Source organism: Pan paniscus, chromosome 7, assembly GCF_029289425.2.
Source record: "Pan paniscus chromosome 7, NHGRI_mPanPan1-v2.0_pri, whole genome shotgun sequence".
NCBI lineage: Eukaryota > Metazoa > Chordata > Mammalia > Primates > Hominidae > Pan > Pan paniscus.
The window spans coordinates 38,765,445-38,790,021 of NC_073256.2; the positions used below are offsets into that span (position 1 = coordinate 38,765,445).

At 48.7% G+C, this 24,577-nt stretch overlaps 1 protein-coding gene across 2 annotated transcripts in view; it reads right to left on the reverse strand.

Annotated features, from left to right (window-relative positions):
• Positions 1–20,317, reverse strand: part of LZTS1 (leucine zipper tumor suppressor 1) — a 58,069-nt gene extending 37,752 nt beyond the window's left edge. Inside the window, exons 1-2 of one of the 2 annotated variants that reach the window (XM_034965735.3) lie at positions 19,664–20,317; positions 15,381–15,503 (exon numbers count right to left, since the gene is read on the reverse strand). The gene's annotated coding sequence lies outside the window, so the exon portion shown is untranslated. The remainder of the gene's footprint in view (positions 1–15,380; positions 15,504–19,663) is intronic. The other variant, XM_003823623.7, reaches the window with a different exon arrangement.
• Positions 20,318–24,577: the final 4,260 nt, after the last annotated feature.

Genomic DNA, 24,577 nt, shown 5'->3' on the forward strand with positions numbered 1-24,577 from the left:
TCTTTCTTGATGGTGGAGTAGAAATGACAATGGACTGGAGGTCAGACATCCTGGACTTGAACTTGCTCTGCTGGGCCATTGACTAGTTGTGTGGTCTTGAGTGAGTCATTCTCTCTGGGGCTTCCTTTCATCATCTCCCCATGGGCAGCTTCATAACCGCTCTTTCCAACTGAGAGGCTCTGGCTGGATCAGCAAACAAACACGCTTTGAGAAGAGAGAAAGGATTGTTGGCAAATGCCCACCAGCAAGTTCAGCCTCATGTTGAAGAAGCACCGGCCATGCCAGAGCCATTTAAAAGGGAGTCACTGGATGAAGGACTGAGCTAACAGGATGAGCACAGCCAAGGCAAACCATCTCTGGGAGACCAGAGCACAGCTGCCCTTCTGAAGATAACCAGGTCAGTGTGGAATAAGAGCTGGGAGCCCGCAGCCATCAGAGCAGAGGATGAGAAAGAAGGAGTTTATTGTTTGTTTTTGTTTTAATCACAAGATTAGTTAAGAGAAGGTAAAGGCATGCACATTTCACTTTTTTTTTAATGGAGAGAGTGTTAAGAACCAAAAGCCCAAGAGAGTGTTCTTCACTTGTACGTGTACATTGTCCGTGGAGACCTGTAGACCTGACCTCGGGGTACTAAGCCACACTCTGTGGTTCTCGCCTCTGCATTTGCTCATTTTCACCCTCTCTGCTCCCTACCTTGGGGCCTGCATCATCTCATGCCTAGCATGTAATGACAACCCCCAAGGCAGCCGGCTTACCTCTTCTGCCTCCAACCCATTCTACACAAAGGTCATTCTAAACACAGATTTCAACACTTGGGTCACTTATCTGCCTGATAACCTTTCCCTGCTCCCATAGCCTATCTCATCAAGACCCATGCTCCCATCCGATAGTCTTAGAAAACCCCTCCACTAAGTGGTGAAATGAAAAGGCTGTGATCGAAACTGATCTTACAACTACTTCCTCATGGGGAGAACTCGGCCAAGCCTCTTTACTCTCTGAGCCCAGTTCCTTATCTCTGAAAATGACATAAAGAGCTCACAGGTGGTGACCTCATAGGCACACAGTGAGGATCAATGATACAATGGACGCAAAGGGCTTTACAAACTCTAAAGTGCAGTACCAACATTCTCATCCATTCAAGTCTCTGCAAGATGGCTTTCTTGTGGTTCTCACATTGTTTCCCTTCGTAGAGATTCTCCCTCCTTTTACTCATCATGAAAATCCTGCCCTTGTGAGCTCATCAACTTCCACACCCTGATGCCTTCCTTCACTGGCCATATCCTTTAGGACTGAGCCTGCCACCCTGACCTGCCTCAGTTCTTCCATGTGTAGGTATGAGTTAGTGAGCGCCACTATGTCTCTGGGGCTTACCCATAATCTCATTTACTTCTCACAATAAATTAATATACAAAAACCAACTGAACTTCCATATACTAGCAACAAATAAATCAAAAAAGACATTGAAAAACATATAATTTGCAAAATGTGTATGCTTGGGAATGAATATAACCGAAGTTGCGTATGACCTCTATGCTGAAAACTCTAATGTATTATTGTGATGAATTAAGGAAAATCTATATTAATGTGGAGATATGCCAGGTTCATGGGTCACAGACTTGATAATCTAAAGATTTACATTTTATGCACATTGACCTAATGACAATACAATCACAATCATCCTAGCAGCTTAGATACTAAAATGCAAAGGAGCAAGAACAACCAAGACCATTTGGTGAAGAACTAAGCTGGAGGGTGTATATCAGCAGACAGCAAGACTTAATGGTAACTAAAACAATGTGGTATTGATACAGGTAAATAAATTGACCAATGGAACCAAATAGAATTCAGAAACAAACCCAAATATATAAGATCACTTGATTTATGAAAAAGGAGACATGGCAGGGAAGTGAGACAAAAAAATGCTGCTGGGTCAACCAGTATCCATTGAGGAAAAAGTAAATATTGACTCCTACTTCCTACCACACACGAATATTTCCAGATGATTGTAGATACAAACGCAAAAGGTTAACACCCTAAAGCATCTAGAAGAAAACCAAGGATAATATCTTCTTGACCTTTGGATAGGCAAAAATTTCTTGGCCAGGTCATTAAAAAAGCACTATTCTAGAGGAAAAATATTAATAAATTAAGAATTTTTCTTCATCAAAGGTCTCAACTTGGAATGAAAAGGCATGCCACAGAATAGAAGGAGATATCTACAATACACACACCTGACAGAGAACTCATATCAGAACATAGAAAACAATTATCGTAAATCTCTAATAGAAAAACAGAAACCAAATTTAAAATGAGCAAAAGCTTTGAACAGGCTAGGACATGCTAATGGACAAAAATATATAAAAAGGTACTCACTGTGAGTACTGATTAGGAAAATGTAAGTTAAAATCATAATTAAATACCTGCCGCTAGGCCACTATTCAATGGTAAAATGAAAAAGTCTGATAATACCAAGTGCTGGTGAGGATGTGAAGCAAGTGAAACTCTCATACACCACTGGAGGGAGTGCAGACATGCTCAGCCACACTATGAAAATGTTTGGCTGTGTCTATCCAAGTTGAACATAAGCCCAGCAATCCCACTCGTAGATGTACACCTGGCAGAAATGGCCACATGTGTTCACTTAAAGACCTAACAGTTTTGTGCGTAAGAGTCCCAAACTCAAAATATCCGGAGACCTAAATGCCTATGCACAGTAGAATGAATGGGCTGGGGTTCATGTGTAGAGGGGATCCCAGGGGGCAACGGGTACGAATGACAGCACTGCTGCTACAATCACAACACGGACCAGTTTCACAAAGGACACGTTCTGTGCAATTCCATTCAGTAAGATGTTTAAAAAGAGGTAAAAATTATGGTGTCAGGATGGGGAGCAGTAGGGATTAGCAGATGAAGACAAGGGGTTTCTGGGGGGTACTTTTAATGTTCTCTCTTGACTAGGCTTCTATTTATATGAAAAATTTGCAAACTTGTCTAGTTGTTCACCTATGGTTTGCTCACACCTCTGCATGTATATTATACTTCAATACATTGATTTTAAAAGATTGTCACAATAATCCTACGAGGTGGTTCTTTCTGCCCAATTTACCAATCAGGAAACATGTCTCAGAGAGGACAAGAAAGGTGTTTGGTGCCGGTCACTTGGAAATGAGAGGCAGAGCTAGAATTCAAACCCACACTATATGAGTTCCTAAACACCATCTCCTGACTTTACATGGAGTAAAGTCCACCCTTTCACGGGGCCCAGCTCCTCATTGGAGCTTCGCGCCCTGGAAGGCAGGGACTCTAAACTCCCACATCTTTGCCATCAGCACAGGGCTGGACACTGCTGCTCAGCAGATGCTCAGCAAGAAGTAAAAGGTGAAAGTAAAATGTAAACCCTTGCCCACCTTGTTCTTTCGCTCCCACCTTCAACTCTCTTTCCCTTCCTGGCTCTACAGAGGGTCTATGAGCTTGCCCTGGCTGTTGACCCTGCCTTGCTCCTCTGCAGAATCTGTGCTGTATTCAGGGCAGTGAGGTTACAGCAATGCTCCCAGAACTCAGTCCAGAGAGAGAAGAGTGAGTGAAGGGGAGAAAGAATGCTGCTGCCCGGGCCCAGGCATGGTGGCTCACGCCTATAATCCCAACACTTTGGAAGGCTGAGGCAGGTGGATTACCTGAGATCAGGAGTTCGAGACCAGCCTGACCAACATGGTGCAACCCCATCTCTACTGAAAATACAAAATTAGCCAAGCATAGTGGCACATGCCTGTAATCCTAGCTACTTGGGGGGCTGAGGCAGGAGAATTGCTTGAGCCCAGGATGTAGAGGTTGCAGTGAGCTAATCACGCCAAAGCACTCCAGCCAAAAAAAAAACATGCTGCCTGGCTTCTTCCCCTTCCCTAGGCCAGCTCACCTGCAGATGGGCCACCCCCAAGCAGAGGGTGGGGTCCTCCACACCTTTGCTGGGGATGGGGAATCCCGACTGTGGGTCTGCCCAGCCCCCACCTCCTGCCTCTCCCTGCCCCAGATGCAATCCTGTCTCCTGCTCCGTCTCAGCCTTACAAGCTCCTTCTCCTTCTCAAAGAGGAGTGAAGCTTTTCTGGTATTGTCAGCTCAGCCGAGCAGAGCTTGTCTTCCCACTGTCTCCCTCCCTCCCCCACACAGCTGGGGGATTCTGAAATCACCGCCTCGCTGCAGAATCAAGACCTGGATGTTGTCAGGAGCCTCTGCAAAGGCTGACTGCCAGCATCCCACGTCTCAGGAAGTGGGTGGCCACTGCTCAGGAGAAGCTGCCTGGAGACAGCCTCCCTCCCTTGCCATCACCTCTGGCCAGAGGCGATGCGCAAGTGGAAACAGCAGTGCCCAGTCCAGGGCGGGGAGGACACAGCTTCCTCTTGGGCTTCCATTTGCTGCGTGTGTCCTGTGCACTAGGTATGGGACGATGTACGACACACACATGATCTGGTGCATGCCTCACCCCAACCCCAAGAGGGTGCACTGTTACTACCCCAACTGATGGATGCAAAAAAATGATGCCTCAGGTTTTATATCTGGCCAGTGGCAGTACCTGGCTTCAAACCTAGGTTGCGGTCAACAGCAATCTAGCAATACACACGCACAGGCATCGAGCACATGGCTCTCCCACCACTGGGGCCCCTGGCACCCCTCTCCCCACAGCTCCCCTGCTCCTCTAGAACTCACCCCAACTCTGCCCCCAACCTGCCCCTCCTCTGCCTCCCCTGCGTCTTCCAACCCTCCCCTCTGGATTCAGGTAATCCCTTCATTTAATCCTCTTCCCCCAAGTCTTGGGCCACTACTTCCATTTCCTTGTCTGTAAACTGGAGCTATGGGTAGTACCTACCTCATAGGGTTTTGGTAAGTATTGAGTAAAATTTATTTGTAAAAGAAGGATATAATTAAGAGCTTAAAAATAGCAGCTGGTTTTTTTTTTTTTTAGACATATGGGACTTGGTGACTTATGACACAGTGGGATTGCTTGGGCTGAAACTCTTTTTACATTTGTTTCCAACTTCACAGGGCCATGGGCTCTATTTCTTCTGGCTGCTTATCTAAAGAACTCACAGCAATTCCATTTGGGGCCTTTAGAGATTAGATTTAGGAAAACAGATTTGTAATCATGTATCAATTGTTTGCAGGAATTGCTCTTAAAGTGCTTGGAAGTCACCGATCTAACCAACAGATGAAAAATTTCCTGAGGACAGACCCTCCCCTCTGGAGGCATCCTTCTATCATTGGGTATGGATGTAACAGGTTTGCCTGCAAAGGCTGAGCCTTCCCTGATCCTTAGAAGTGGGCCAGGCAGACAAGCGGCTGATCGTGGGGGTCCTCCTGCCACTTCCTCCTGCAGAGTTCTGTCCTGCTCCCTCAGAAGCTCAGGTCTGGGCAAGACCCTGAGACCAGCACTGCAATTAAACCACATCCACAATTGGCAGCTGCCAGAAGATCCCCACCCACCTACTGGTCCCTCAACTGCTCCGGGGTCAGGCAATGGAGCACAGTTCTCAGCTGCTGGCAGGAAAGCAGGGAGGGCTCTGGGTTTGTGTGGCCATTTCCTCTTGTCTCCTGTCCTGGTACCTCCCTAAGACCCTCCTGGGTGGAGGCTTGTTAAGCAGGGACCCTATCGCAGCACCATGATTTTCAACTCTTGGCAGGCTTCCCTGAAAGCATTTTATGCCAATGCGACTGAGGCTAATTCCAGGCTGCCTGAGTTTAACAAGCTCCCCATCTCTCATCAGCTCCTGACTCCCCGAAGCAAGGTCAAGTGGGAGTTTAATAGCTGTTCCTGGGACTGTGCAGAGGGCAGCCCTTTGAACTCAGTGTCTCAATCCCACAGGTGGGAGGTTCCCACCACTGCGTAATTTCGAGAGAGAGGGCCGAGACTGCCTGGGGGGAAGTCCCATGGCTACCTGGTTCGAGGCAGCTCTTTGATATCTCCTGGAGCACTCCTGGTCCTAGAACCAGACAGCTCTCAACTGAACTGACACAAGTAACAAACTCAGCATCCCCTCTCCTGGGCATCCCTACAAGCCATGCGAGCCCTGTGTTGGTGGAGACACTGCCTTCTCCACCGCAGACACCAACAAGTTAGAATGGAGAAACTGTCTATGGCCCTACCACCCTGAACACTTCGGATGTCATCTCATCTCGGAAGCTAAGCAGGGTTGGGCCTGCTTAGGACTTGGGTGGGGGAATGGAGAAATTGCTGGCCTTTTGACGATGCAGGTTTTAACATCAGATCTGAGCCCTAATAGCTGTGTGTCTCAGCTGTCTGGGCCACACCATTAACAGGGAAAAGTTTCCTCCACTTAAAGAAAGAAAAAGACAAAGAGGAGAAGGAAGGCAATGCGGAGCTGTCCTGGAAGGTACATTAAATCATTAAATGCCAGCCTGCCTGTTTCACGTAGGAGGACTCGTATATGTGTTCCTGGTAGGGAATGTGTGTCCAAAACACCAGCATCTTCTTCTCAGCCCACCCAGGCTGCCCCCATCTTGTTTAATGCCGTTTAGGCAGAATAACTATTTCTCCAATTTTCCAGTGCAGAATTAGACTCTTTAACTTGACTTCTGCATTTTCCTATGTGAGACTCAGCAGGATGTATGTCCTCTCCCACGTGTACAACCCCCATAAACTGAACTAAGAGAGAAGTTTCATTTTATTTGTTTTTCTTTCTCTCCCTTTCCTGACCTTTTGTGCTACATAATCCAGAAAATGATCCAGATGGGAAAGACATTGGCTTTGAAGCAGGAGGAAGGAGGAAGGAAGAAAGGAAAGGAGAATAACCCCACTTCTGTCCAGCCACTGACCTTGGGGAGAAATCTCCCTCCCCTAAAGTCTGTCCCATGCACGGGCTTGAGATGGTATTGTGGGGTCCTTCCCGAGGGAGGACAGAAGCCCAGCTGACTTGGATGGCCTCCCAGCCTTCTCCCCTCAGCTCCTCCACTCCTGCACCACATCTGGCATAAGCCAATCTGAGCACGACACCCACTTTCAGCGCTGAGTCCTGACCTCAGGACACTGAATGGTATCACAGCCGCCCATTCTACATAACTTCATAGGCTTTCAATCTATTTTAACGTAGTCAGATTGAACACACAGATGGAGATCCAGAGTGATCAAGGTACCAACGACTCCTTCCCATACTGTTTCCAGTTAAACCATCTCCCTTTGCCAGGGTAAGCAGATAAGAGGGTAAGGAGGTAGCTCCGCAGGCAGCACAACCTGACCCTAAAGTTGTCCCTCCCTGACCCCCTGGACACCTGCCTCTACCAAGCACTCATGACCCTCCCACACAGGCAACTCAGTCTCATGCCTGGTTTCCTCCCTTTGGAACTGAGGGGAAGAGGGTGAGACTAACATTAACTGAGCTTCTACTATGCTTCATGTGCTTTTACTTCTACTGGCCATATAATTTTCATAAAAATTCTATATGAGGCACAACACATTTTACAAATGAGAAAATTCAGGCTCAGAGAGGCCAAGTGACTTGCCTGATGTCACATAGCTAACAGGTAGCAGAGCCAGGATCTCTCTCGCCATTGTTCCATCTGCAATTGAGCACCCTTTCTGCAGAAAGTAAAGATTGCCTTGCTGAGAGACCTTTTGTCTCCATGCTGACTTTTCTTCATGGCACCAATTACCTATTTGTAACACATTTTACAAATGAGAAAATTGAGGCTCAGAGAGGCCAAGTGACTTGCCTGATGTCACACAGCTAACAGGTAGCAGAGCTAGGATCTGAACACTGATCTATCTGATTTCCAAAATCATGTTTTTTTTTGCCACTGTCCATTCCCCAAACTTGGGCTCAGGATCAACACACAGGAAAAACCTCATGCCTTGTCTTTAGAACTTACCTGCTCTCTCCACCTGCTTCTGAGACTGCCAGCCAGGTGAGGGTGAGTTCCTCTGGGAGACCAGGGAAGCCTGACCTGGGTGGAGGTGTTTCCTGAGGAAGGCCCTGCCTCCAGGGGTCCCCTCTCTGGAAACCTCATGGGACACTGCTACAGCTTTGTCCCCTCCCTTGGCTTGCCAGGTTTTTAGAAGGCAAGATGAAAACGCCTGAGCGGGTACCAGGCTGAGGAATCTTCCAGAGGAAGGTGGGAGATGCTGTTCTGAGAGTTTCATGTCAGTAGGCAAAGGAACCCCTGGCACCCAGTGTGTCTAAGATTGAGGGATGTCCCACCTCTTCTGCCCTGTCACTGACATCCCACCTGGCATCAGGACACGTATCTGCCTTCTGTCTGGAAATCTCTCCCTATGTAGTGTCACTCTATGGGTAGCTAGCCCTGCTGACTGGCACGCAGCAACCCTTCCGTTTTGTTTGGGTTTGGCTTAAGCTGTGCACATATGAGAGAGGCAGAGAACTTGCTTTTCAGTTTTGAAAGTACCGACTGTTAGCAACTGCGACCAGCACAGCCTTTGCTGTCACAGAACCCTTAGGACAGAAAAGGCAGAGGAACAGACGGAAATAAGATGCCTCAAGCACTCAGAGAAACAAGACAGAAGAGTGGTGAGAAAAATACAGAGCGTTGTATCAGCTGTCACAAAAGTCCAGGGGCCCCTTTGATTGGGGTAGGGAGAAAAATCCACCAGGACTGAAAGCGTCTCTCTACTGCTGTGTTCTTTTATGCCCCCTGGGGCAAACCTGCCTACCATTGAGGTCTGAGGGTCTGATGAATTCTGCTGGCTCTTAAGTCCTCATCCACCGGCCCCACAGCACGTTAGTGGAAAGAGCCCTGATGTGGACCATCGATCCTGGCTCTGCCATGTCCCTCAGCCATGGGACCCTGAGAAAGTCCCTTCCCCTCTCTGGGCCTCTATGTCTTCATCTACGTAAAAAATAAAAGCCCTCTGTGATTTCTTTCAGGTCCAAAGCAGGGAGGTATTATCCATGTGTCCCATTAAATAAATAATCCTGGACCCAGCATCTTGACCTTGGATTAGGAACTTCTCTCTCTTTGAAGCCTCGGTCACCCCAAATATTCCCCGGCTACAAGAGGTCTCTGGGAAACTGTGCTATCAACTAGGAGATACGAGATGAAGATAGGTATTCTAATAATGGTATTTCTAGAAAGAAGTCTCTCCACCCTTGAATCTATTCTATATTCCATTGCTAGATTCACTTTCTAAAACCTGGGTCTGCTCTAGGCCGCCCCTCTGCCTCTGACTTCAGTGGTTCCCTGCTGTCTACCAAATAGCATGCACTCTCCCCAGCTGAGTATGCAAGGTGGGTGTGCAAGCGCCTCCTCAATCTGACTCCAACATGCCTTTCTAGAAAGGTTTCTTTCCCCACCACCTGCTCTTCCCTATCTTGGCCACCCCTCCACTTCGTCTGCCTGGAAATCACACCCAGCCCTCGGGGCTCTTCTCCAGCTCTGTATCTTCCATGAAGACTCGGTGCTGATTCTGTTTTGTAGAATGATGTTTTTCTGGATGTTTTGTCTCACCCCCAATACCAGACAAGTGACTCGTTGTGGCAGGGTCTGTGGTTGCTCATCTTGCACCTGAGCATAGCACAGGGCTGGACATGAACCTAGCCTTCTGTGACTTTCAAAGGATGGAGCTGAAATAGAAAGAGATGGAGCACAGTAGCTCACGCCTATAATCCCAGCACTTTGGGAGGTTGAACTGGGGAGATTTCTTGAAGCCAGGAGTTCAAAACCAGCCTGGGTAATGTAGCAAAACCTCATCTCTAGAAAAAAATTTAAAAATGGGCCAGGTATGGTGATACCCACCTGTGGTCCCAGCTACCAGGGAGGCTGATGTGGGAGTCCAGGAGTTCGAGGCTGCAGTAAGCAGGGATTGCACCACTGCACTCCACCCTGGACAACAGAGCATGACTCTGCCTCAGAAAAACTAATAACAATAATAAATAAATAAAATAAAAAGAAAAAAGAAAATGGAAAGAACTGGGTTCCTGGGGTGTGAAATAAAAGTTCTTGGCAGTGAGTATTTGTGTGTGTGTAGGGGAGACAGGGAGAGGATATGGATAGAGTGGTTTTTAAGCATCCTTTCAACCCTGAGGTGTTGTGTTTGCATGTAGAGTATCTGAAGTTTTTTCAGCACAGGCTCTTTTGTGTCCTGACAAATCTTAGGACCCTAGAGTTGGAGGTCCTGTCTGCGGCTCTAGTATAGAAGTAAGTCCAACATCAAGAAAAAGTTTCTAAGTCAACAGATGTCCGAGGTACTGGTGGAAAGCCCAGAAAAGCCAAATGCCTGGTGCTTCTAGTTTGATAGATGAAGAAATCCTGTCTTGGGAATAGCCACGCATCCTGCCCACACCTGCCCCACCAGCCACCAGCCGGCTGCACAGCCTTTGAGCAGGGCCAGCTGCGGGCCTGGCAAGGGGAGGAGCCGAAGGCAGCTGGGGAGTCCTTCCCAGGCCTCCTTAAGGGGCCGGCTCGCTTTACAGTGCAGGTGGAGGCTGGGGGCTCCGCCTGGCTCCTCTCGTTTTCCCCACCTGCCTGCAGTGTGGTTTGTCTGCTGGCGCCACGGAGGCGTTGGGGCTGGGGGAATTTGATAGGCAAGGAGGGGGAGGCTGTCTCCTCAAGATGTGTGCGCTGTCCAGTCCATGCTTCCCTCCCTCCTCTCCTTGCACTGTGGAAATGCCCTTTGAGGGTGGCGGGGAGCAGGGAAGAGCTGAAGCTGGAGTGTCTGAAGGTTGCAATAAATAAGGGAAGCTACCCTGAGTGTGTAGATTGTCCTTCTGGACCTCTTCTGGGGATGACCATGGGAGACAGAGGAGAGGGCAGACCCCACACAGGTACCTACAGACACCAGGCATGGGGCTGCCTCTCTGGAAGGTCAAGGGCAGCCTCAGGGCTCATCCCCATATCCCACAAGGGTCTCCCTGCCTCCCTAGCTAGGGAGGCTTCTGTTCTTGGCATTTTCCTATTATCTCCCCCAAGCAGAGTGTGGGAGGCAAGGAGCCTGGGTTGGGGGCCCCAACAGGTCCCAAGCCGGCTTGGGATGGCATGAGTTCCCTTTCTAACCTCTCCCTGGGTGCCCAAACAAATGTTATCAGTGACTCAGAGAGCTTCCTGTCAAGGTCAGTCTGCCCTGCCTGACGCTGTCACTGCTGCCCGATGTGAGAACCAATTCTGCTTCCTACCTCCTGCCAGCCCCGGCACCATGCCTGGGCATTGGGCAATGGATGAGCTATCAGGAGAGCCCATGTGCCAGGTGGAGATCACCCCCAGCCTTCTGCACAAGGACCACAGGTCTCTTAAGTTTCTGCTTTCCTGGCTGGTCTGTTCTGCAGTGTAACCCTTTCCCTCCCTGGAGTTTCCCACTGAGATTGCAGACCAAGCCCTGTAGATTCCCTTGTGATTCCATCTCCTCTTGCTTGCCTGGCTTTCCAATTTCTGTGGCCCTTGAGTGGCACAGAGAGATCTGAAGTGGCTGGGTAGAAAGAAGCACTGTGGGCCTTAGCGCCATCCATCTCTGCCATTTGGGACCGAGCCCTAGACCATTCCTAGGGCCTGGTGCTATATATCAGATGTGGGACACACATTCTCTTTCAAGGGGCTTATAACCTATGCTGGGAGGGAGGATAGAGATAAAAAGCTAAATATGAATACATGGGAACAAGTGCTCAAATGGGAGTGACAAGTACGTTATACACTGTAGAATTCAAGGAACAGGGAGTTCACAGAGGGCAGAACCCTTCTCTTCCCATGGCTAATGTCCTTTCCTGCCTCCAGACCAGGGGTGGGAAGACACTCAGTAGCAGGTGGACCCCTCTGTCTCCTCCCACTGAGCCAGGATCCACTCACCTATAATGCCCCCCCAATCCAGTGTCACTGGGGTCACCAGGGAAAGGTGCTGGCAAACCCCAGGCCTTGTTTCCCTGCCTCCTTCACGCTGTCTTCCCTCCTTCCCTCTCTCCCCTCTCCTTGCATGTCTATACTCAATTCTCTCTTTACAGCAGGAATATAATGTTCGGCTGCCTTACACCCACTCTCTGAATGCTGCCAGCGAATAATGACTAAGGTGGTGGGTGGAAGTACAGCAAGTTGAGACCAATTTAGCAGTCCAGGGTGCCAAGAGGAGGGTGATTTAGCAGCAAATGGCTCTGCAGCAGCAAGAAGAGTGAAAATGCCCCCCAAGCCAACAGGCCAGGGAGCCAAGTGCACAGCCCTGCCCTGATGCCTTGGGCAGGGATGGCCTCAGCCACCTGAGAGGTTATTCCATGAGGTCAGATTCATGCACAGGAATGGGAGGGTTTGAGAACAATGCCCACTCCCAACCCCAGCTCACCTCCACTTTCAACCTCCTTGAGGGGCCCCTGTTCTTGTACCCCCCTTAGGCTGAAAGTCTCACCTAGACTGGCCCATCCTCTTCCTCCAGAGGATCTGTAACTCTGATGGGTTCGTGGCCACCTAAAGACTGCCCCAGGCATGGCATCGGGGAGGGGCTGTCTGAGCTCACCTCAGACCATGCCACAGATTGGCCAGCCCAGGTAGGCAGAGGTGTGGATTTCCCGGGTCCTGACATCTTGGGAGTCTCTGAAGATTTGTGTAATGTGATGTACTTGGGCTTGTGAGTTTGGGTATCACAAGAAAGCACGTCTCAGAGGGAGAGACAATGAGAGTGGATGAATGAAATGGATGCGTGTGTGCGCGTGTGTACATGTGCATGTGTGCCTGTGTGTGCATGTGCTCTGGCACTGGCCTGAAGGCAGCCCTATCTTCTCCCACAATGATTAACTGACATGAAGCACATCTATTGGCGATCTCCATGGGGCAGCTCTTTGCTGTCTTTGTTCCAGGTGCTGGACGCAACCCACATCACATCTGTTCAGACACCGATTTGGCCTGTCACTTAGTAAGAAAAATCACCTCTCTGCTGGATTGATTAGATCAATTAGCTTTAGCTGTTAGCTAACACACACATTCCCTCTCTGCTTGTCTTCTGTCTCCGTCTTCCGCCTCCCTTCGCTCCCCTCCTTCCCACGATGCTCCATCCAATTCTCTTCTCCCCTGGGGGCAGCCTCCATGTGTGATTGCCCCTGAAGTCTGGTTTCCACAAATTGCTTGAGCTACCAGTGAAGAGACTGCTATCCCATTTTAGTTCAGAACGTACTTGCTCACGGACAAGGTGGAAACACTGAAATATATTATGCAATTAAGGTTGGTATTCCAGTGAAATGTCATTAATTCAAATTCTGTGGAGGCAACATTTGCTCTAATTTCAACATGGAGTGGACTAAACCTTTTGAATTGACAAGCTATAAAGAAAGAACTGACATACGATAAATTTCATTCTCTAAAGCAAATGCCAAGTAGACATTCCATTATCCTAGCTACATCCTAGTTTATTGTGTTTGTTTGTTTGTTTGTTTTTGAGACAGAGTCTTGCTTTTTAGCCCAGGTTGCAGTGCAGTGGCGCGATCTCAGCTCACTATAACCTCCGCCTCCCGGGTTCAAGCAATTCTCCTGCCTCAGCCTCCTGAGTAGCTGGGACTACAGGCGTGCACCACCATGCCCAGCTAATTTTTTGTATTTTTAATAGAGATGGGATTTCGCCATGTTGACCAGGCTTGTCTGGAACTCCTGACCTCTGGTGATCGGCTCACCTTGGCCTCCTAAATTGCTGGGATTACAGGCATGAGCCATCACGCCAGGCCCTAGTTTATTGTTTATTGAGCTTAACATATATGCATCACAAGCACTTAGGGAAAAGGGAGATGGGGGGTGAAGTGAGCACAGAAAAACTGAGGAAGATTTGAATGCCCTCATCATGCTTGAATTACAATAAATACAAAAGTAACTGCATTCTTATAATTTAAAAAATCTCTTTTTCCTGCATATTAAACACTTGTCAACAATTTGATGAGCCTAAATCCATTTAATTAGTGAACCCCAATGACTTGGTAGTTACAGCCCAACATTGGGAATCAGAACAGCTGGTGTTCAAATCTCAGCATTCCTCTTAAAAATCTTGTGTAAACTCTTTCACCTTTCTTTTTTTATTTTTTATTTCTTATTTATTTTTTGAGACAAAGTCTCGCTCTGTCACCCAGCCTGGAGTGCAGCAGTGTGATCTCCACTCACTGCAACCTCCACCTCCCGGGTTCAAGAGATTCTCCTGTCTCAGCCTCCCAAGTAGCTGGAACTACAGGTGTGTACCACCACACCTGGCTCATTTTTGTAGTTTTAGTAGAGACAGGGCTTCATCATGGTGGCCAGGCTGGTCTTGAACTCCTGACCTCAGATGATAAGCCCACCTCAGTCTCCCAAAGTGCTAGGATTACAGGCATGAGCCACCGTGCCCAGCCCTCCTTCAACTTTCAAAGGCGCACTTGGTTTCCTCATCTGCCAAATGGCAAAGGGAATCTTCTCACAGAGTTGTTGTGAGGTGTAAATAATAATAATAATTTTATTCCACTTTTTAAAGTGTAAAGTACTGTACAAGTAAAAAGCGCTATTGAAATCATCATTAAGGAAGTCTAGGGATGGTGGAAGTCAGTGTCCAGCAGGAAGCAACAGTGCGAGGCCGGGTGCGGTGGCTCACACCTAGAATCCCAACACTCTGGGAAGCCAAAGTGGGAGGATCACTTGAGGCCAGGGGTTGAAGACCAGCCTGAGCGACATAGCGAGACCTTATTTCTACAAAAATTAAAAACAATTGGCCAGGTGTGTTGGTATGCACTTGTGGTCCCAGCTACTTGGGAGTCTGAGGAGGGAGGACTGGGGATCACTTGAGCTTAGGAGGTCAAGATTGCAGTAAGCTGAGCCGTGATCACATCACTGCACTCCATCCTGAGAGAAACAGCAAGATCTTGTCTCTAAAAAACAAACAAAAACCAGTGTGAGAGACACAGGATGAAAACTGCAGCAAAACAGAGGGCTTTGCCAAATGGCAAAAGGAGCTAACTAGCCGTAAGCTCACCAGCTATGCTCGACTGTAGCTGACACATCCCCATCAACTTCTCCAACCCTGGGAGGAGGGGATCTGGAGGCTAATCTGCACACTGGCTGGAGGCAGTGGTGAGAGGTGAGAGGTTGAAAACCTCCCATTTTTTATGCACCACCTCTGTTTGGTCTGGGTGGCTGGCCAAACCCAGCATAAAGAGGCAACAGGCTCTGGCTAAGGTTCTTGGAAGAGAGAGCCCTGTCTCCTCAGCTCTCAGCTTGCATCTTGGAGCCATGAACTTGGCTCCTGCTTCGCTGACTCCCTTCATACCCTCCTCAGGTTCAACTTCAAGGTTCAGTTCACAGCCACCTCCTCCCTGGTAAGGAAGGTTCTGGCTCATCTGCCTCCTGCTGAGAAACTGCTGTATTCAAAGTTAGTATTTTAATTGCAAAAACCACAATTACTTTTGCACCAACCTAATACAATCCAGTTTTCAACTTACTTGTCATTGGTTCAGGTGTGCCAGTTCTTCTTCCCAACTGTCATCACAAATTTTGGTCTCAAAGCATTATTTCGTCTTTTTTGCTGTTATTCCCCACTCCCTGGCACCTCACACGGATAAGACCTTTAATAAATAGTGAAATGCAGAGTTTTTCAAACTTGATCAATGATCTTTAAAAGGAAAACTTAAATCGCCATGGAGCCCCGAGAACACAGGTAGTAATTCCGATATGAGAAATAACAGGGCGATGGAAAGGAGATGGAAGGAGAATCATTTGACAACATGGCCTCGGAGAAATCATGGCCAGATTACCTCCCCAAACATGGTAGGAATTCACACTCTCAACTGCAAGCCTAGGAGTGTCCATTTCAGGCTTCAAACTGTAGCAGCACAAACAACAGCAAACTCAAAGAGCTAATATGTAAATCACCTCAAGATTCCCCAGGTAGTTGGATACTTCTTTGTTGGCAAAATCCCAGAAACATCTCATCATTTCCCTGGAACCATCTGGCGGCTCAAAGTGCAGGATTTTAAAACCCCAGGTCTAGGTCACACCTAGAATGGTCCCCTTCTATAACTGTGCTTGTGGGTTGATTGACCTGGAGATAGAGTGGGTGGGGGCGAGGGTTCCCTCGGACTCCCGAACCGTTGGTGGGGCCTGAGATGGCCCCATCTAGGGAGAGGCCTTGAAGGAGCTGGCCCAGTAACAGAGGAAGGAAAGTCAGTGGCCACACTAGCAAAGGGCACCCATGCAGAAATCCACTGTTGGGAACAGTGCTCCCTGCCAAAGGTCTCTGAGAGCTCTCATCTTTCCCCTTACCTTATTAAACAAGCATTTACTAAGGGCATACTCATAGTATCTACTGAAAGCCAACACTGTATTTTTTTTTTCTTTTTTGAGACGGAGTCTCTCTCTGTTGCCCAGACTGGAGTGCAGTGATGTGATCTCGGTTCACTGCAAGCTCCCCCTCCCGGGTTCACGCCATTCTCCTGCCTCAGCCTCCCAAGTAGCTGGGACTACAGGTGCCCGCCACGACGCCCGGCTAATTTTTTGTACTTTTAGTAGAGACGGTGTTTCACCGTGTTAGCCAGGATGGTCTCGATCTCCTGACCTCATGATCCACCCGCCTCAGCCTCCCAAAGTGCTGGGATTACAAGCGTGAGCCACAGCGCCCCGCCGCCAACACTGTATTTTGAGCTGGGAACTCACGATGCAATCTCTGCTTCTAGGATTTTTGTAGACTCCTCAGGAGCCAGTGAGTAAATGCCATAATATACTGGTATGATGGTAGGGACTCCGAGGAAGGTACCTGACTCAGACTTGAGGAAAAAACAGAGGAAACTTTCTTGGAGGAGTTGATCCCTATGGTTAAAACCCACAGTGGGGCTGGGTGTGGTGGGTCCTGCCTGTAATCCCAACACTTTGGGAGGCTGAGGCCAGCAGATCACTTGAGGTCAGGAGTTCAAGACCAGCCTGACCAGCATGACAAAACCTCATCTCTACTAAAAATATAAAAAATTAGCCAGGCATGGTGGCAGGCGCCTATAGTCCCAGCTACTTGTGAGGCTGAGGCAGGAGAACTGCTTGAACCCAGGAGGTGGAGGTTGCGGTGAGCCAAGATCGCACCACTGCACTCCAGCCTGGGCGACAGAGCAAGACTCCGTCTCGAAAAAAAAAAAAAAAAAAAAGTGGGAGCCAGTTAAGTAGACAAGGTAGAGAGACCAGGCAGGAATATTCTACGCAGAAGAAACAGTGTTTCTATGTTCAAAGGTAGCAGAATAACATGGACAGAGCCAGGGTCCAGAACCTTACTAAGCTGATCTCAAATCCCTGCCCCTCGGTTTTGTAGCCTGGCTAAATTACTTAACTCTCCTCATCTGATAATTATACATACCCCGCAGGGCTGCAGTGAAAATTAAATGAGATAATGAATAAAAAGTTCCAGGCACACAGTGTATTTAGTGGCTGGCATTAAGTGTTACGGTATTATCCATTACACTGGTCTATAAGGTGCTTACCCATAGGTCTGTCATCATTACATTATTCATCTTCCTAGCCTCGCTGCACAGCTCAGAGCCTTGCATTTGGTAGGCGCCCAATGAATATTTATGAAATGAACGTTGAATAAGCGCAAAGGCATATAAATAAGTTTTCAGGATTAGAAAGCCATTTATATACGTCTGGAGCCCATGTATAGCTTTGCTATACACGCTGACCCACGGCTTCTCAAAACTGAAAGGCACATCTTTCCCTCACACACTCCCAAAGCATTGGCTTTCCCCAGCGCACCCCACGCAGCAGCACTCCTTCTATGACAGCACCCCTGCCCCACATCGACCCAGGCACACACAGCTGGGGGCACCTCCTGCAGATACACAAATGCACAAGCTGAACTGCTGAGACAGGTTTACCTCGTGAAGCACACAGCCGCTGCTATAAATGTTAACTAACAACCATCTTCAGCACATCAAATGTCCCGCCCTCCCTTTTGCTTGCATATAGACACCCACAGAGATGCCCTTTCTTTTTCTACTAGTTTTCTTCTCTTCTTAAGCAGAGTGAGCGCCCCACACTCACATCCACCCAGCTGAGACCTCTTACTAGGACTCCCAGTTGCTCCGTCCCATTAGCTGTGGGACCTTAGGGAAAGCCTTTCCCTTCTGATGCCTCCGTTTCTTCACTGGCAGGCACAGAGAGCCCACCGCACCAACCTGGTAGTTATGTTGTGAGGATAAAGGAGATAACGTATGAGATAACGTCTATGATGAGCAGAAAGCGCCTCCAAAGAAAAGCGCTGGATAAATACAAGGTGTAACGCCACGCCTGATTAGCCTGCATGCTCTCTGCCCACAGACTTCTACCCACAGACTATGTTCCACTCCACTCTTAAACACAAACACCTTTCCCGTCTGTACATGCTATCTCTAATACCCATATGCGCACACTCTTCAGACACCTCCATTCTCCCTCTGGATGCCTGCAGAAAATTGTTTTTGAACTTAGAGAAAGCTCAGGTTGCAAACACCCTCTTGCCGGTACCCGCAGACTCTTCTCAGGGTCTTGGTGCAGGAACTCCCAAGCAGATAGCTCATCTCTTTGTGGCTGGGCTCCTGGGCTCCCAGCATTCCTATTAGGCTGCACTTCCAGCAGAGTGTGGGATCCTTATTAGGAGCAGCGCCTGCCCGTCATGGTCCAGAACTCAGTGCCTCCTCAGTACTTTCCCAGCGCCCGGGACCAGAGAGTAGAGGGGCTGATGGCAGCGGGACAGTGTGGAGGGAATAAGTGAGACAGGAAACGCTTTAGGAGGCCAGATCCCTAAGCACTTCTTATTTCTGGGAAATTGAAGACTGCGAAGCTAACAAGTCTGGAGCACTTTCCCAGGCCTGACATACTCGTGGGCGAGCACAGCGCTCATTTGCTCCACAGTTCAAACCTTTCCACTTGGAGCAGGAAAAAGAGACATCACCTGGCCCTTGGTGTCTCGGGGATGCCTGTTGCTGCCAAGCTGCGACCTCTGAAGCCCCTCCAGCCAGAGCAAAGCCTGTGGCAGGGTGGAGGGGTGAGGTCTGGCTGCCTGGGGTGGCGGTGGAAGAAGTGAAGGTAGTGTGGGGCTGTCTGTGTGTGCATGGTGCTTTGACTAAATTCCTGAATTGCACATCCAGGACCGACCCCAGGAAGCTGCAGCCCCAGGGAGCCACTTAGACACTTCGATTTACCACCTTCCTCTCTAACCACCTCCGCCCGTGTGACTTATTCCTTGAGGGAAACCTTTCAAATCTCTGGCTGCAACGCACCGGTGTCCTCCCCACCGGTGTGGACACAGCTCATCTGCAAAGTTCCAGGCGGCGAAGTTCAGCGGCCCGGCCCGACCGCCGGACCCTCTTCCTGCGGCCCCTGCTCCTGCGGCCCCGCGTCCCCACCTCCCACTTCTTCACCTCCGACACCAGTGTCACCTAACACTGACGTCCCCGCCAGGATCAGCATCGGTGCTGGGAATAGACGAACCCCGTCTGCAGGAGACACGGAGACAAAGACAGGAGGACAGACGCACAGTCACCTCCTCTGGGCCGGGCCGGAGAAGCGGCGCCCACCCTGCAGAGGGGAGACCCTGACAGCTCCACGCGGAGACAAAGACACCTCGACAGCCACGGACACAGACAGACAAAGACCGACGGACGCGCGGACGCACGGACGGTCCGGCCCGGCGAGGGGAGAGCGGTTTCCCGCAGCCAGGGCAGCAGACCCTCCAGGGGCGAGGAGACCCCCAGCCACCGCACCTTACCTGCCCCCTGCGCCTCGGGCGCACTTGAGATTTTTTTTTTTCCCAGTGTTTCCCGGTGTGTTCCCGTCTCTCTTTTTCCAGAGCTGCTGAGCGGGCCGGGCCGGTCCCACCGCGCGGGATGCAGCTCCCGGCTCCCACTCACTGGCCGAGGAGGGCAGAGAAACTTTCGGCCTCCCCGCCCGGCCGCTGCCAACCCGCCAGCTCCAAGCGCGCCGGCCTCTGCGCGGGTCCCGGAGCCGGGGCGGGGCGGGGCGGGGCCGGCCCGGGGCGGGGCCAGAGCCGGCGCCGCTGATTGGCAGCGAGCTGCCGGCAGCCTGGTCTGTGCTGCTCGGCGGCCTTTGTTCCGGGCTGACAGCTGGGGCTGCTCGCGACCTCGCGGCTCCTTCGCGCCCGCGGCCTGCGCGGGGTCCCGGGTCCGGTCTCTCTGCTCTCACTTCCATCAGCCCCATTGGGCGACCCTGCCCCTAGTCAGTCCTCCTTTCTTGCCTGGCCCCCTTTCTCCGATTGTTCCTGTCTTGCTCTTATCGCATCCTTTTTTCCCTTTCATTACCTGAAATTCTTACTCCAGTTTTTTTTTTAAATCCATTCCTTCTCCCGTTCTGTGTATGTTCCCCTTTCTTCATTACCCCTTCCTCTTACTCGCCAGTTTATTTTTCTTAATACCGTCTCTACGGATCCCGACTCGCACTAAAGGGCGTGTGTTTTGTTCAAGGATTGGACAAGCACCCAAGTGAGGGGCATTGCAAACCACACCAGGATTACAGACTAGAGTCCAGAGCACCGAGATTCCCACTCCCAAAACATTTCAAAAGCAAACTTTTCCAGCTCTGAGGGAGCTGAGTTTCAGGTGACAGCAGAGGCCTGTTTCAAGTTTATAGCTATTAATCTCACCCAGTCCCCTTATAATACTATCATTTTCTCAACCACCCTCACTTTTAACTTCTAGCAATTGAGCCAGGAGAGGATTCAAGCTTACAAGGTTTTGTAGGACAAAGGGTCAGTTAACCGGAGTGCTAGGTGCAGGATGAGGCTTGGGGGCTTGAGGGTGCACTGAGGCTAATCCTCTAAAACCAGGCTTGGCGGGAAGGTGGCAGCTCTGCCCAAGGAGTGTTAGCCTCACCTTGAAAGAAGCGTGTGTGTGTGTGTGTGTGTGTGTGTGTGTGTGTGTGTTGGTGGGGGTAGATGTAATGGATTAGGATTGACATAGCCGATCTGATTATAAATAGCATGGGGGCCGGACGCGGTGGCTCGTGCCTGTAATCCCAGCACTTTGGGAGGCCGAGGTTGGTGGATCACTTGAGGTCAGGAGTTGAAGACCAGCCTGGCCAACATGGTGAAACCCTGTCTCTACTAAAAAAAAAATACAAAAATTAGCTGGGTGTGGTGGCAGGAGCCTGTAATCCCGGCTACTTGGGAGGCTGAGGCTTGGGAATTGCTTGAGCCTGGAAGGCAGAGGTTGCGGTGAGCCAAGACAGTGCCACTGCACTCCAGCCTGGGTGACAGAGTGAGACCCTGTCTCAAAATAAATAAATAAATAAATAAATAAATACAAAAAAATTAAATAGAATTGAGGTGTCAAGGGGAGAGCTCAAAGGAAAACAAGCCATCTGGTTTCTGCCACACCCCTGCTCAAAACCCTGTAGGGGAACCTCACTGTCTTTGGTTGTTGACCCTGAAGACTCTGACCTTCGAATCTAGGCTTCCTAAAAGATGGCACGACAAGGATTTAAGAACACAGACAAGCTTCGCTGCTTGTTATTTGAGCCAGTACCTTCCCCTCCCTCTATCTCAGTTTTTCTTTTTCTTTCTTTCTTTCTTTTTTTATTTGTGAAATGAGGTAACAAGTCCCCCAGTGTAAATTCCCTGAAGGCAGGAACTTGTTCTCTTTTATTGGTGGCTGAGGGACTTGGTCTGTTTTATTCATAGATGTATCCCCGACACCTAGAACTTGCCAGGCAACATAGTAGGCACTCAATATGTATTTGTTAAATGAATGAATTTCTCATGTATAGGTTTGTTCTGATGATTAAATGAAACCCACTGCCTTGCGGTAAGTACATACACATGGCAGTGATTACAAGCAATACTACAATTTCTAAGTGTCAACCCCAAAGGCTACTCAGCCTTTTCCTGAACATCACCTCCTTTTCCCCACCTTTGTATAAACCTGCCCCTCAGTCTGAAAAGCTTTTCTTCTGCTCTTCTAACTCTACCTCTCAAAATCTGAGACAAAATATGGAACCCTTACTCACACCTTCTCTTATCGTCCAGGGAAAAATAATGTCTTCTTTTTCTAAAGCACCATGCTTCTTTGTGTTCCATTCATTGACAGAGAACATGTATTCTTGCTTGCTGGTGAGAGTATCTCAAGAATTTTAGCTGAATGGGTTAATATCGATCAAACATTCCAGCGCTTTAAGGAAAGAGCAGACTCCTGGAAGGTAGATTAAGGGATGAGGTGGGCTCCAGACTTCAAACTCATTTTCATGTCTTCAGACGTGAGATTCCATGGAAGAGACAAAGGACTCTGGAAGCCCACTTTTTGTTCTGGCCCTACTGCTGACTATATGCTCTTGGACAAGCCATGTCCCTAATGATGCCTCAGTTTCCTCATCTGGAAAGTGGATGGTTTGGAGTCCCTGATGAGGCCTCAGTTTCCTCATCTGGAAAGTGGATGGTTTGGATGAGAAGATACTCCTTAAGGACCCTCCTTCAGCACTGACACCTTTGTCAGTGACATTCTAGGTGAAAGCTGGGTATGACGTGCAGCCTTCCTGGAATGACTGAGTCAGGCAAAGGGTATGAGCAGTGTGTTGGTTTGTGTATGAGCAGTGGAAATGGGATACCCTATGGAACAACAGAAACACCCTGTGGAAGGGATACTTTAGAGACAGAATGCATAGAGAGTGGGGGTGGAAATGAGAAGGCAGAGTGGAGGAGAAGACCAGTGATGGACAGCACCGCATGTGTGTATGTATTATGGTTCCGTATGTGTGCATGAAAGCCTCAGGAATGTGGTCTCCAGCAGCACAAAGCCATAATTAGCTCCCTGATTCAGCAGTTGGGTATGGTAATGCAATGGCTGGGTGTGTCTACCCCCAACACCACCGGTAGGTTCTCAGTGTGGCTCCTTTTCTTCCTTGTCTAGTGAAGGGGCACTGCCCTTCCTTAGTGTCTGGGTTCCCAAGAGGTGTCTTATGTGAAACTCTGCATCCCTCAGGCTCTCCCTTGCCTGAGTCGAGTCTAGAAAGCTGGGTCACAAAACATTTCTTGTAAAAATCTCCTACCCTCCTCCTGTATTCATCACCTGAGATACAGAGCATCGTGCTTCATCTCTAGGACCTAAGATTGGCCACACTGGACCAGACCCATAGACCAGTTAAGCCAGCAGCTTGTTTGGATTACAGACAACTCTGCCTTCCTCAAGGTACTGTCACCTATCACAATGTAATTAATTCCCTGGCTTCTTGTTTGTCTGTTCATCTCTTCTGTAAGTTTCTTGTTCAAAGATCATGTCTGTCTTAATCAACATTGAATCCACAGAACTCAGCACATTATTGGTACAAAGCAAGCGCTCAAAAAATACTAGAATGAGTGCTATGAGGGGAGGGAGGCGAGATGATGTTTCAGAGAGATAAATTGACTCAAATTCAGAAAATCCACATGTATTCCTACTTCTTCCAATCTGCAGTCTTCTCACAACCTTTTGGAGGCTAGTTTGCTATCAGTAAAAGAGGCCTAATAACATTTTCCCTATCTATCTTTTGGCAACAATACAAAATGAAAAGAATTAATAAAGTCAAAGGTGTTATGAAAAATACAAAATATCAAATAATTTTTTAATATTATTTCAAGTCTCAAAATCCAGGGCCTTGTGTTAAGAGAAAAGAAATGCTGACTATATTTAAGTGAGGTTGGATAATCTCCAAAAACCGGTGAAAAAATATGAGCCTAGACAAGTGAGCAAAGCTTTAAGGAATCAACTGAGGCCACTACTGATTTCCCAGTGACCCCAGTAAAGGTCCAGAAAGACCAGTTTTTCTGCAGTCAGAGCCAATGGTCCCATGACCTTAGAAGATGTCTTACCATCCCTGTGTTTTTCCAGGATAGAAAACAGTTCACGTGGAGTTGCTTTGAATGTGCAACTTTTATAACAAGAATTTTCATTCCTTACCTGTAGGTCTCTGACCACCTTGAATCTCTTATCTCTGGGCTTCAGGAGCTTGTCTCTGAATTGGAAGGACCATCTCTTTTTTTTAAAATTTATTTTTATTTTTTTTGAGACGGAGTCTCGCTCTGTCGCCCAGACTGGAGTGCAGTGGTGCCATCTCGGCTCACTGTAAGCTCCGCCTCCCGGGTTCACGCCATTCTCCTGCCTCAACCTCCCGAGTAGCTGGGACTACAGGCACCCACCACCACGCCCGGCTAATTTTTTGTATTTTTAGTAGAGACGGGGTTTCACTGTGTTAGTCAGGATGGTCTCGATCTCCTGACCTCGTGATCCGCCCACCTCGGCCTCCCAAAGTGCTGGGATTACAGGCGTGAGCCACCACGCCCGGCCAGGACCATCTCTCCTCTGTCTTCTCTGCATGCTATAAAGACAAATGAGATAAAATGAAAGTAGTTTTTCTACTTTCCTCGAAAGTACTGCATGACTTCAAGAAACTGTTAATCATCATCATCACTAGCATTATGATTCATAACTTCATTCTAAGTCTTCACCTGTATTCAGGTTAGGGAGACCAGAGAAGTTACAGAGAGAACAAATAGCCTTAGATGCCCTGGGAGAACTTGCTGACATACAATTCCTATTCAACGATGACCCCTCCCTACTAAGACACTCAAGTTATATCAGGAAATATGTCCACCCTACTCTTTCAGTGAAAGGAAAACTGAGTCAAAGTGCAAGACAAG